Here is a 12,215-nt window from a genome sequence, read left to right as displayed (position 1 = left end):
TATAATGTAAATAGCTGGTAAGAAATCTGGCACAGTGAATAAACTGGCAAATCTTTATGAAGGTGAGTGGTTTGGGATTATACATATTATTATATATTCTATTTTCAAGTTTATACCTTAAGCCAATTATAAATTTATAAGTATAAATAGTTAAAACATTGTGACATCTATTTAATATAGTAATATTTAAATGTTTTAATATTTCACCAAAAGTTTACATTTTAAAAAATTATAAAAATACTCTTGTTTTATATTCTAACAGTGGACATATATTGGGTAATCTAAAAATTTACCTTATATAGGATTACTGGAATTAGAATGTGTCCAGTGCTATTTCCTTAGTATAATTTACAAATTTACCTAATACTGATTATTGAGTATATTATTGTTTCAGTGATCTTAAAATCATTTAAAGTATTTTCACCTTGAATTGTACAGTGTTTACTAGTACTTGTTAATTCCTAGGTTATGATAATTAGAAGTTATTTTGCTTATAACAAAAATCAATCTTATAAATTAATTTTAATAATTTAGATGAAAGCAAGGACTAAATACATATTCACTAATAGTATAGACAGGTATCTAATATGACCTTACTTTTTAATTATATTTTTTTCTTAAAAAACATACCAAAAACCAGCCAAACACTATGTATAGCACCCATTATATCATTAGAGTCAACAGCATATGACATCACTATTGATGACATAAAATCTTGACAAGTTGTTTTCTAGTACTAAGAGGAATCAGCCTTGCAGGGAATTCAGAGATGAGAGAAATGTATGTGAATATTTGTTTAAATTTGTAATATTACTACTAAATGCCTAGGTAAATATGGTAAAAAATATAGTGTATAACTTCTTTAAAAAATATTTTCTAGTTCTCACAAAGCAAGACATTTTTAAAAAAAAATAGATGGTATTTTTCCACACCAATAGCAGATGATTTAATTAAAATAATGAATATATTAGTGAAAGATTAATAGTTGATTATACATAGGTTAGCTCAGAGTTTAGCTTAGTTTAACACATAACAATTCAACACATTAACTTTTATTTGGCATCTAGATTCAATATGTAATCTAGAATTATTATTGTGTAATTTTTGTGTGTTGAGATTTAAACTTATTCAGTTTTTTTATATCAACCTAATAGTTAATTTGCTGACTTCTCTTCATAACTTCACTTTTTTTTCCCCTGCAGTGAGCCTCACTGAGCCTTCTTAGATCCCTGCTGGGTTTACTATTTGTGCAAGTCAACCAACAGCCAATTCTATACAAACACATTCTCAACAAATCTAGGACCTTTTTTATTCCAAATATCATTAGTTCACCTTTGGTTGAACCCAGCACACCGGGAGTTTATATACTCTTCTCAGATAAAACACTAAGAAACAATGGTTGTCTCTGAATTTAAAAGACGGAAGACACTGCATTTGTTTTCCTCTTGTACCCAAGATCAAAACAAGCTCAAACATGGATCTCAGGAGGTGGGAAAAAACCTTCAGAGAGACAATAAGGTGTCCGGGGCTGAGAACAAGGCTCTCAGAAAAGAAAACAAGTCCCTCTGGGGAGAAAACAAAGTCCTTTGAGGAGAAAACAAAGCTTTCCGAATGGGCAATCAGTTAATCCGGGGGGAGAACCAGTCCCTGAGACAGCGAAACCAGCTGCTGTGTACGTTTAAAAGTGTGATTTTAGAAAATCAAAAACCACCTGGGGAAAAAAGTCAACGCCTTGAACACAGAAAGTAAGTCTTATTGGCAACAGAATCGAGCCCTGGAAGTTCAGATCAAGGCTCTCAGGGAACAGGAGAAAGCCTTCCAGAACGAGGTGAAAACCCTTCAAGAAATAAGTTCTCTACATGAGGAGATCAATGCCCTATAGCATCAGGAGTGTGCGATCAGGATGGAGCAACAGGCCCTGATGGAAGAAGGACTTGCACTGGAGATGGAAGAACAAGCTCTGTGGAAGGAGGAACAGGCCCTTTGTGAAGAGAACAAGGCTCTGAGAGAGGAGAACAGTGTTTTTCAAGAGGAGAGAAAGGCCCTCCTGGAAGAGGCGAAGGTTCTAGAGGAGTGGAACAAGATTCTTCAGGAGAAAGACAGCAAACATGCTGGCTGGAAAAATGCACAATTAAAAAGTAAAGCAGGAGAAGTGTGACTTGAAGATGTAACTAGCAAACCATGAGTATCATTGACATTCCAGAAAAAAAAAATTCAAACTTTTGAAGGTGAAATACTATTAGTGGTGTTGGAGTAGGAAGCTTGGAAATGTACAGAATCTGGTCCTGGAAACCAAATAAAGTCCTGAAAAGTTGGAAAAAAAAAGTTTCTTTAGGTTTACTTAAATTGTACAGCACTATTTGTGGTAAATATTATTTTAGAATGGAAAAGATGTGTTACTCAAAACGTGACACTGAATGGACCAACTAGGTTTGCCCTTTAGTTTCAGAGAAATTGGGTGAATATTGTAAGAAATCAACATCACAAAGGAAAACTTGTCTTAAAACCTGCTCTTAGAATTATGAAAAATATAGTGAAATATAAAACTTTGCATCCTTCATATGTATTGTGAAAAAAATGTTTTGTAGAAGAATATTCTGCTTTATGCTTATTCCAATAATCTAATTGAGGAGGCCAATAAAATACTAAGAAGAATTTTTAAAATATGTGAGTGTTCACAGACTTCCCACTATTTTTTCTCTGTTATTTTCTTCCTTTTGCTTGCTGGGAGGGTGCCATGCTCTCTAATAAATGTATTAATGAGAGAAAAGGGACTGAGAGAACAAGGTTCCCTAAACTCATAATAGGGCTTGTGGAGTTTGGAATGTGAATCTGTGGGATGGTCCCTATTCAGTGGAAATTGGGGAAGGAAGAAATGGATTTTTCAGATGTATTAATGTTGACAAGTGATCTAATTGAATGCTCTTTTTAAAAAATAATTCTGCAAAAACTAAGTCACATGGACTTATGGATTTATTAGAGTACATAGATATTTGCAGAACACTAGGTTACAAACTGCTACAGTGTACCTTATTTTTCATCATTGTAGATTTTGAGCATTTAATACAGTATAAACATTTAATGGATTTTATTGAAATCATAGCTCATTCTGATTCTTGTCTAGTGTTATGTAATAGGAATATAAGAAAAGTAAAGGAAAAGACTTTCCTTTTCCCTAGATACTGCCACATCTGCAAAAAGTCAACATACACTTATTAAACACCTTTAATTAGCATTCTACTAAGCAATACAGATACACTTAAATATAAAAAGTGAAACGAGACATGTTCCCTGATTTTAAGGATTCCACAACCTGTGAAGAAAGATAAAGATTATTTCTTAAGAGAGGGTATCTATCTGCCTGATAAACAGATCACTAACCACTGTTCTTTGGAAATTATACAGCCACCATTTAAATAAAAAAATTCAGCCTTGCAGAATATTAAAAAGCAATGTTTGTAGACAGTGTTCAACTGATTTGTAGTCAATTGGGACAGGGAGGAAATGCAAAGCCTTTATCATGTTTTTAATCTCAAAACATGTGGAAGAAACCTGCAGGAAGGAGAATATCCAGCTTGGCGTTCTAGGGATTTGTGGTATGCTGCTTTATTGTCTATACACGAATTCTGATATGTTATTGTGCACTGAAAATAGTCCTTACTCCAAAAACTCCCTATTGTAGTGTTTAGGAAAACTAAACTATTTTACTCTTTGGTGATGAGGTCAGGAAGGGTACAGTTTTCAGTGACCCTTTTCTGTGAGGAAGCTGTCATTATTGCCTCATAGTTCAATCAGCAGGAATTCAGGTTAAACTGAAGACACACTGATCAGAATTTCAGTCTCTCCTGTTTGAATTCATATGCTAAGCTGAAGATTGGCACTGCTACAAAGAAATTTTGGTTACTATTTATAACACACTCTGCAAGTGAGAATATATATAATTAAGGAATGGGTTAAAACAATTTATGTTGATATCACTCTTCATAATGTCTATGATCTTTCACCTTCACAGACTAATCAAAAATTGTATATATTTAAGTATACATTTAAAAGTTTTCATATTGTTAGCTATCAATTGAAATTATATGTTAAACAGAGGAAATATTTTGAATGAAAAAAATGGGGGCATTTTGATGCTCACAACGCAGGAAATTTAGTGTATGTGAACTTTGTTTCTTTGTTCATTTCTAGGTCTTTCCTCATAGTTTCCAGAAAAGGTGGTCACCTAAAGGTCATCTGAAAGCCTAATGTTCCCACCAGGATTGCCCTTAATCCAGGCCAGCAAACAATAATTAGCTGCAGCACAGAATAGTTGCATGGATGTTCCAAATATCTTCTTAGAGATGAGAGACTGTATCTTTAAGAGACTATCAAGTTTCAACCCATGTGCTAGACTCTATTTATTTAAGGGCACAAATCCCAGGCTCCCAGGCCCATCTTTCCTCACTTTGATTTATATTCCATTATGTTCCATATATCCTCTAATATATCCCAATTCTACACCATTCCCCACCCTCCTGAACATTTTATCGAACGTCCTATATCTTTAACCTCTTTTCTGAAAGTTCATTTTGTCTTCTTAACCCAGATAGACCTCAGTGATACTGCCCTCTTTAGTATAGCTCTCAGGTGAAGATTTTTAGGCACCAGCAAAGATAGAGGTAGTGTAGGTTTCCTCATTTCTCACTGTACTTCCAAAACTTTTATCTTGTTTCCTCCTATAAAAGATTTCGTTTCAATGAAACACGTGATATGAGATACCATTTTCAATCCTATGTATTACTTCATATTCAGACTTCTTATTGGCTCTGGTTCAGATATTAAGACCTTTGGAATCTGGCTCATAGTACTCCTCCTGCTTTTACTCTTCTGTATAACCTCAAATTGCACATAGATGATTAGTTCAGAAATGTACCACTCAGTCCCTTGGATCTTCTTATCCACCAAAACAATTTCCCCCATATCATGTCAGTTTCCATCCCCATTATTGTACCTTAAAATCTTTGATTTGCAAATACGTTGTTTCAGAAATCTGAACTGTCCAACTTTCTGAATACACTCTATACTCCTCTTATTTGCCTGTTTACCCAACTCATGTAGAAATCCAACTCATAACTCCATTGGCATTATTTCACTAACATTACCCCTCACATTCTCACTTCTGTTGTTATTCAGCATAGATTCCGGTTCATTACAATACCCTTGAGAATGCTCTTTACTTTTTTTTTAAATACAAATTTATTGGAATGTAATTGCTTCACAGTACTGTGTTAGTTTCTGTTGTACAACAAAGTGAATCAGCCACATACATACATATACATATATCCCCATATCCCCTCCCTCTTGAGCCTCCCTCCCACCCTCCCTATCCCACTCCTCTAGGTTGTCACAAAGCACTGAGCTGATCTCCCTGTGCTATGCAGCTGCTTCCCACTAGCTATTTTATATTTGGTAGTGTGTATAATGTGTATAATGCTACTCTCACTTAGCCCCAGCTTCCCTCTCCCTCCCCGCATGTCCTCAAGTCCATTCTCTATGTCTACATCTTTATTCCTGCCCTGCCACTAGGTTCATCAGTACCATTTTTTTGTTTGTTTTTTAGATTCCATATATATGTGTTAGCATACGGTATTTGTTTAAACTCACTCTCCAGTGCGCTGACCTGAAAAATTTCCAACACAGGTTCCCTGTAACTATGTGTCTTTTCCCAACTATACCTTGTCTATTTCCTTATTTATTTCCTTGTGTTCCCGAGCACCTGAACATAGAGGTATTTCTATTATTAACAAAGAGGTAACACTCTATACATAAAGTATCTAAATATATACATATATTAACTCACTTCACCTTTGTAAACAACCTACTTACTCTCAGTATCCTAATTTTACAGATGAGGAAAGAGAAACACAAGAAAATATTCCTGTTTCTAAGATCACATATAGGATTTTTGAGATATAAGATTTGAATTCACGTGGTCTGACTCCAGACTCTGTCCTCTCAGCCTCTACTGGTTATTAGCACTATAAAATCACCCAAATGCAAATAAAAACAACATTGCCCAGCAATCCTACCATTTTTCCTGCTTTCCAATGTAACAGATTTTAATGTCTCCTTTCTCCACTTCATCCTTTCCTATTAAAAGGAAAATAGATTTATCACAGGTTAATCCTTCCATATTTGCTTAGAATTTTATCTTGTGTATTCCTCTGAAGGAATTTATTCTGATCTGCATTCTCTAACATTTAACATTCTCGAGTCTTTTGTCTTTTAGTCATTCTAGCGTATATGAAGCTATATCTCACTGTGGCTTAAATTAATACAAATTAGTATTTCCTTGATGATTAATGAGGTTGAGCATATTTTCATGTGTATACTGGTTATTAACATATCTTTCCTTGTGAAGTAGTTTTTCAATTTTGTTTATTTTTTCTTGGTGGTTTTCTTATTGAATTTTAAAAGTTATTTATATATTCAAGACACAGGTACTTTTAGAGTCATGAGTATTGCCAATATTTTGTCCCATTTATGGTTTGCCTTTTGATTTTTCAACAGTGAGACATGAAGATGAGAAGCCTTTGAATATAAAGTCCAATTTATCTATTCTTTCATTTAGTGGTGTATTATATTAACATCTATTGTCTCATTAGCATTATGTGTTCTCATTTTAAGCCATATATTTTTGCCTAGGAATATGGATTTATGGTAACACATTCAACCAGACTCTAATATAAAGTGTTTGCATGCATATGTATAAATTTCGTGACTATGACTCTATGGCTATTGTAGAGTGGAATACTAGGGAACACTAAAGTCTATGTACATATTATCTCATAGAGGAATTATTAATGAAAATATATCTTTTTAAGGAGAAACACTCAATAAACATTAACTCACAGAAAGGGAATCTGGAAATATTCCAGAGATAGTCCTCTAGAACTAGGTAATTGCTGTGCCATTTAGCTGATATGATAAGCCCTTCAGTTCACTGTAGTCCCTGTAATATACCTAACTTAGTTCTGGCCCATGTCCATATAAATAATTTTTATTATTAATCCCTGTAGGTCTTTTGATTGCCAGAAGAACTAAGAGAGTATATATATATATATATATATATATCTCAAACTATATCATTTGAAGAAAGTGAAACAAGATATTCAAGGACTCAGGAGCACTGGAGCCCACTCACAGAGGCTGCTCACAATTAGCTCAAAGAGATGATTGCATACACCTCTTCCCAACGCTGCATTCATGGCATCACATTGGTATCTTGAACTATGTATACTCCAAATTAGAGCTTTTTTGTTTTTTTTTTGGTAGCACCAGGGGTTAAATATTTACCTAGCTACCACAAGTCAAGGTACCTGAAAGTTAAAACAATGAAATCTAGAAGTTTTATAATCATTTATATTTGTGTTCTAAGTATATTAGAAAATATTGTCCCACAAATTTCAGATATTTATAGCATTATTTATCTTTCAAAGAAATTTCACAAGATATTAATGATCTGCAATTTTTTGGTCATGATTCACATTTTCAACAGAAAAAATAAAGGCATAATTGAAACAATGAAGCAAGACATTTTCCCTCTAAAACACTATTATCATTATTTTATTTTTATTAATATATATTGAAAGTACTTACATAATTAAGAATCATGTATTAATATTTCATTGTTCTTTAAAAATAGAATTAGTATATGATTTTCTATATGGGGAATGAAAAGCATGAAAGTAACAGAAAAATTACACAAATTCAAGAAAAAATTGAGAGTGGATAAGAAGTTATTTTATGCTCAGGATACTATACCTTATGTTAAGGGACTGTAAGAGATCAGACAGCAGTCCCAAGAAAATGGTTCATTAGGGGTCTCCAAAGGGAAATCACAGCACAGTTAGGGATGCTAAGAAGATATTAGAGCTGTCTGAAATTATAGATTTTGTACCAAAGGAGCTGTGATAAACTAAATTACATTCATAGTGAAAAGTCAGAAACACACAAAATTGGATCAACAAAGAAGAAAGTATTTTATGGTTGTTTGCTAAATAAAAACAAAACAATCATGATTCATATCATTTTGATATTTATATTGTTTTTTAAATTAAATAAAGAGAGAATAGTTTAGCTCCACCATATTAAAATAGGATATCTGGTATTATTCCTGATTCTGCTCCAACCTTTAATTTTTAAACTCTAAAATCCCTGAATATATCTTTGAGGCAGTAACATTACATCAATACTGATGTATTTTTCACCTCCCCAAGATATCTAGAATCATTTAGTTTATAGACACTATCACTGTTATCACTGCATAGTGAACAATGTAATGTCTCTGATAAAATTTATCGAAACATTTCTGATTTAGGCTGATTAGAATGTAAAGCTAGAGATAAAATTTGAATCTGCAACACATGATGCCATAACAGATGAGACACAAAAAGACAAATTATTTCTATAAGCACTAGGAATTAAATTTCCCAAGTGTGATAGTTTGCAAAAAATTTTATTTTGTCCCTGCTCCTGATGTTATACCAATTGTTCTTGTACACTGAATCTGGGGTAAACCACCTGACTTGCTTTGGCTAAGGAGATGTGATCAACTGACTCAAGCAGAACCTCAAGAAAACACTTGCCTATTTCTACTTCTGTACTACTATTCCTACTACTGCCGATAGAGCATTCCTGGGCTAGTTTGCTTTAAGGTAAGAGACACGTTGAGCAGTCATCTATCGAAGACCAACAGAAATCTGACCATAGGCATGTATATGAACCCATCCTAGACCAGAAAAACAATCCAGAAGAGCTAAGTCTAATTACTAACCCACAGTCCTACAAGCCAAATAAGTGCTTATTCATTTTAGTCACTGATGCTGAGCTTGTTACACAGTATGATTGAGGCAATGAAGAGAATAAGTATCTGATAAACCACATTTTTTTCTTTCTTCTCTGTTATTTCATGATTTTTATTTGTTTGAAAATTCTGGTATTTAAAAAAAATTTAAAGTATTTTCAGTTAAACAATGACATTTTATGTTCTGTTGTGTACATTTATAATAGTAATAAAATAAATTTACTTATAGACATAAATGAATTATTTTAAATAAATACATTTTATTAAATCATTAGCAAAATATTGTGGTTAACTGATAATTGCAGTGGTAACTAATACAGTTTAAAACATTGATAGATTATTAAATTTATATGAAAGAATAAATAATCATGTTATTAGTAAATAATGAAATTTCAAAAAAATATATATTAATTACTTTAAACTGAAGGCAAGGTGATATGTACTAATAAATGCAAGTATTTTATAGCAAAAACATAGAAAAATACATCTAAATTATTCTGCTCTTCTCTATTCACCCTATGAAAAATTCTGACAAATGTCATCTGAAAGATGATCTTCATGCTCATTTAGCAGAAAACATGTGATAAAAGAAGTCAGTATAATTTTAGAAAAGTGGATTATTCCGGACTAGCTTCATTTTTTTTTCTAGTGGAGGTAGTCAGTTATTAGCAGATTAGAGATAATCTATCCTCCTGTGGATGGCTTCATGTTCTGCCACTTTCTCCTATAAAACATCCAGTCACGTGTTCCACAGTTCCTGAACCAGTCTTGATCTTGTAGGCAGTACACTACTGGAGAAACTCAGGAATTAAGTTAAAACCCACAGATGTCAGATAGTAGAGCCAACCACATTCACTGTGTTTCCAAGTCCCCTTCACTGATAATTGAGTCCAAGATCTGACCCAGTTGTATACAAGAATTTAATAAATAATAAATGTCATTTAATACATTGACTAAAAGATGAATTAATCACTTGATAATCTTCAAAATGAGTTATCTGAGGTAAAGTTAGCTATATCCTCCACTTCTTACTGCCACTACCATAAAAATGCAATATATTTTTGTATAGTTATGTGGAATATCTATATAGCTATATCTATACCCACACATATTGGTTTGCTAGGATTATCATAACAGAGTATCACATTGGGTGACTTAAATAACTAAAATTTATTTCGTCACAGTGCTGGAGGTTAGAAGTCTAAGGTCAAGGTGTTGGCAGGATTAATTTCTTCTGTGGCCTCTCTCCTCAGCTTCTGGAAGGCCAACTTTTGTGTCTTTACATAGTCTTCCCTCTGTGTGTGTCTGTGTTCTAATATCCCCTTCCTATAAGGACACCAGACATATTGGATTAGGGCCCACCGATAAGATTTCATTTTACCTCATTCAAGGCCCTACTTCCAAATACTGGATGTTAAGATCTCAACTAATAAATTTTAGAAGATACACTTCAGCCCATAATATCATACCTAAGATATAGATATACTTCAAGATATACTTTATATTATATCATAGTATAACAAAACTTAATGTCATCATAGAGAAGAAAGAAGATATAGAATCCATATGGAAAAAAAGCTTATATATTTGTTAGAATTTTAAAAATACCAGAGAAAAAAGCAAAACTGTCCATTGCAATTTTTACTATTAGCAAAATTGATAAACATACAAAGATTCAGAGAAACTGTTGTAATACATATACAGTATAATGGGTTATTAGTTATCCTCCAAAAACTCCAAATATTGCTATGAAGACAATGATCCTTGGAGAAGGATTAAAATCAGTAGGGAAAAGAGAAAGAAAACAAAAGGGAAATAAAGACATCTGAAGATTTCCTGACTATGCTTTTCCTAAACTATGCCTTATTGAGCTTGGTGTATATATCCCCTGAATATTTATCTAATACCACCAAGAGTCTCTAAGTCAAGATCAGCTTCTCTGGTCAGGTTAGATTTTTCTCAACCATCCATTCCATTCTGTAGAGAGAACTAAGATACTGGCTTCTTCCCTTTTCCATCTGGTCCTCAGGGTTTATTCTGTAGCCTCTCTCTTGACATCCTCAAGATGATTGATAACCCTATCACAGAGGAGAAAAGTCCCAGTTGACAGGGAATGTGTTACTTATGCTCACTTCTGGGAAATGGGAACTTGCTACATGTAGCCATTATTTCCTGCCATCTCAGATGGTTTCATAGAAGTGTCAGTCAGTGGTCTGTATGAATATATCAAGGAGATAATAGAGGTGGTTCAAGCTCCCAACTTACTCTAGGATACCTGCACAAATTCTCTGAGATTTCAGTAATACTGTGAAGAGTATTTCTGAGCCAGCTGTGAGCTATCATTCTTTTAACTATTCAAAGCAATTAAACTGCAATTTTATTGAGGCATACTTTTAGATATATACTGCAGCCACAAGGTTGAATTATGGAAGTGATTTACTTTGCTGGTGAGTGAGTCTTATGGATCACTTATGTTCATATCTCTCCCTCACTTTCTTCTTCCTAATAAATGTGAGTTCTTTTTACTTTTCAAAAAACCCCATAAGCTGGGACAATATTATATTCTAGTTTTGGCATATGTAAAATCTTAGGCTCTACCCCTTGACATTAATAAGAACTGTGTTGCTATTTTGAGACATGGACTTATTCCCCTATATGGAAGTTTTCCAAACTGATCCTTGCCTTACCTCTTCTAATAGATCATGTTAATCCAAGGAGGATTGATAAGCCTTTTAGGACTTGATTTTAGAGAATTTTTTGCCCTACCCTGAGTGTGTGAATTTACATGTTAACACCCAAAATTATACGTAATGTTTTGGGTTTTTCAAATTTTATAATATTTGGGGAATATTTTTCATAATTCATCATGAATTGTATAGACAATTTTCTTCATAAAGAGTATTATATGTAGTTTTATCACAATATTATTATTTAATATGATTCTTCTGTATACAGTACAAATACAACATTAATGCATGTAAAACTTTACAAAGACAGCATACATAGTATTTCATTTTCTATTGTGAACGACACATTTATTTCCCAATAAGAGAAGTGGGGTCACTTATGAAATAATTAAATGAATTTTGCTTAAATAGCATCTAGAATATTGAAGAAATAAATGAGGTAGAAAATATATTTTTTGAATGTCATTGCAGTGTCACAACAGAAATACTGAAAATAGAAATATATTGATAGAATTCCAGTAAGCATGGTTTAATTCCAAATCAGTCACAGTTCTGACTCAGAAAGCTTTTTTTTTTCCAATCCACTTGTGCAAGTTGTTAGTGAACATATTAGTTAATGACCTGAAGGCAAATCCATGACAAAGTGATTTTGTGCTAATTGTGTGGAAAATGTTTTCTAG

The 12,215-nt window shown here is 33.1% G+C and overlaps 1 pseudogene across 1 annotated transcript; it reads left to right on the top strand.

Annotated features, from left to right (window-relative positions):
• The first annotated feature begins 1,395 nt into the window (after nt 1-1,395).
• LOC309974602 lies at nt 1,396-2,158 on the top strand (annotated as a pseudogene). Its single transcript has one exon. The product of its transcript is annotated as an uncharacterized misc_RNA (transcript).
• The last annotated feature ends 10,057 nt before the right edge of the window (nt 2,159-12,215 follow it).

This window comes from Leucopleurus acutus, assembly GCF_964270905.1.
Source record: "Leucopleurus acutus genome assembly, chromosome: 18".
Classification (NCBI taxonomy): Eukaryota; Metazoa; Chordata; class Mammalia; order Artiodactyla; family Delphinidae; genus Leucopleurus; species Leucopleurus acutus.
The sequence above is the reverse complement of the archived record's forward strand: the minus strand, read 5'-3'. Positions and strand labels throughout refer to the sequence as shown.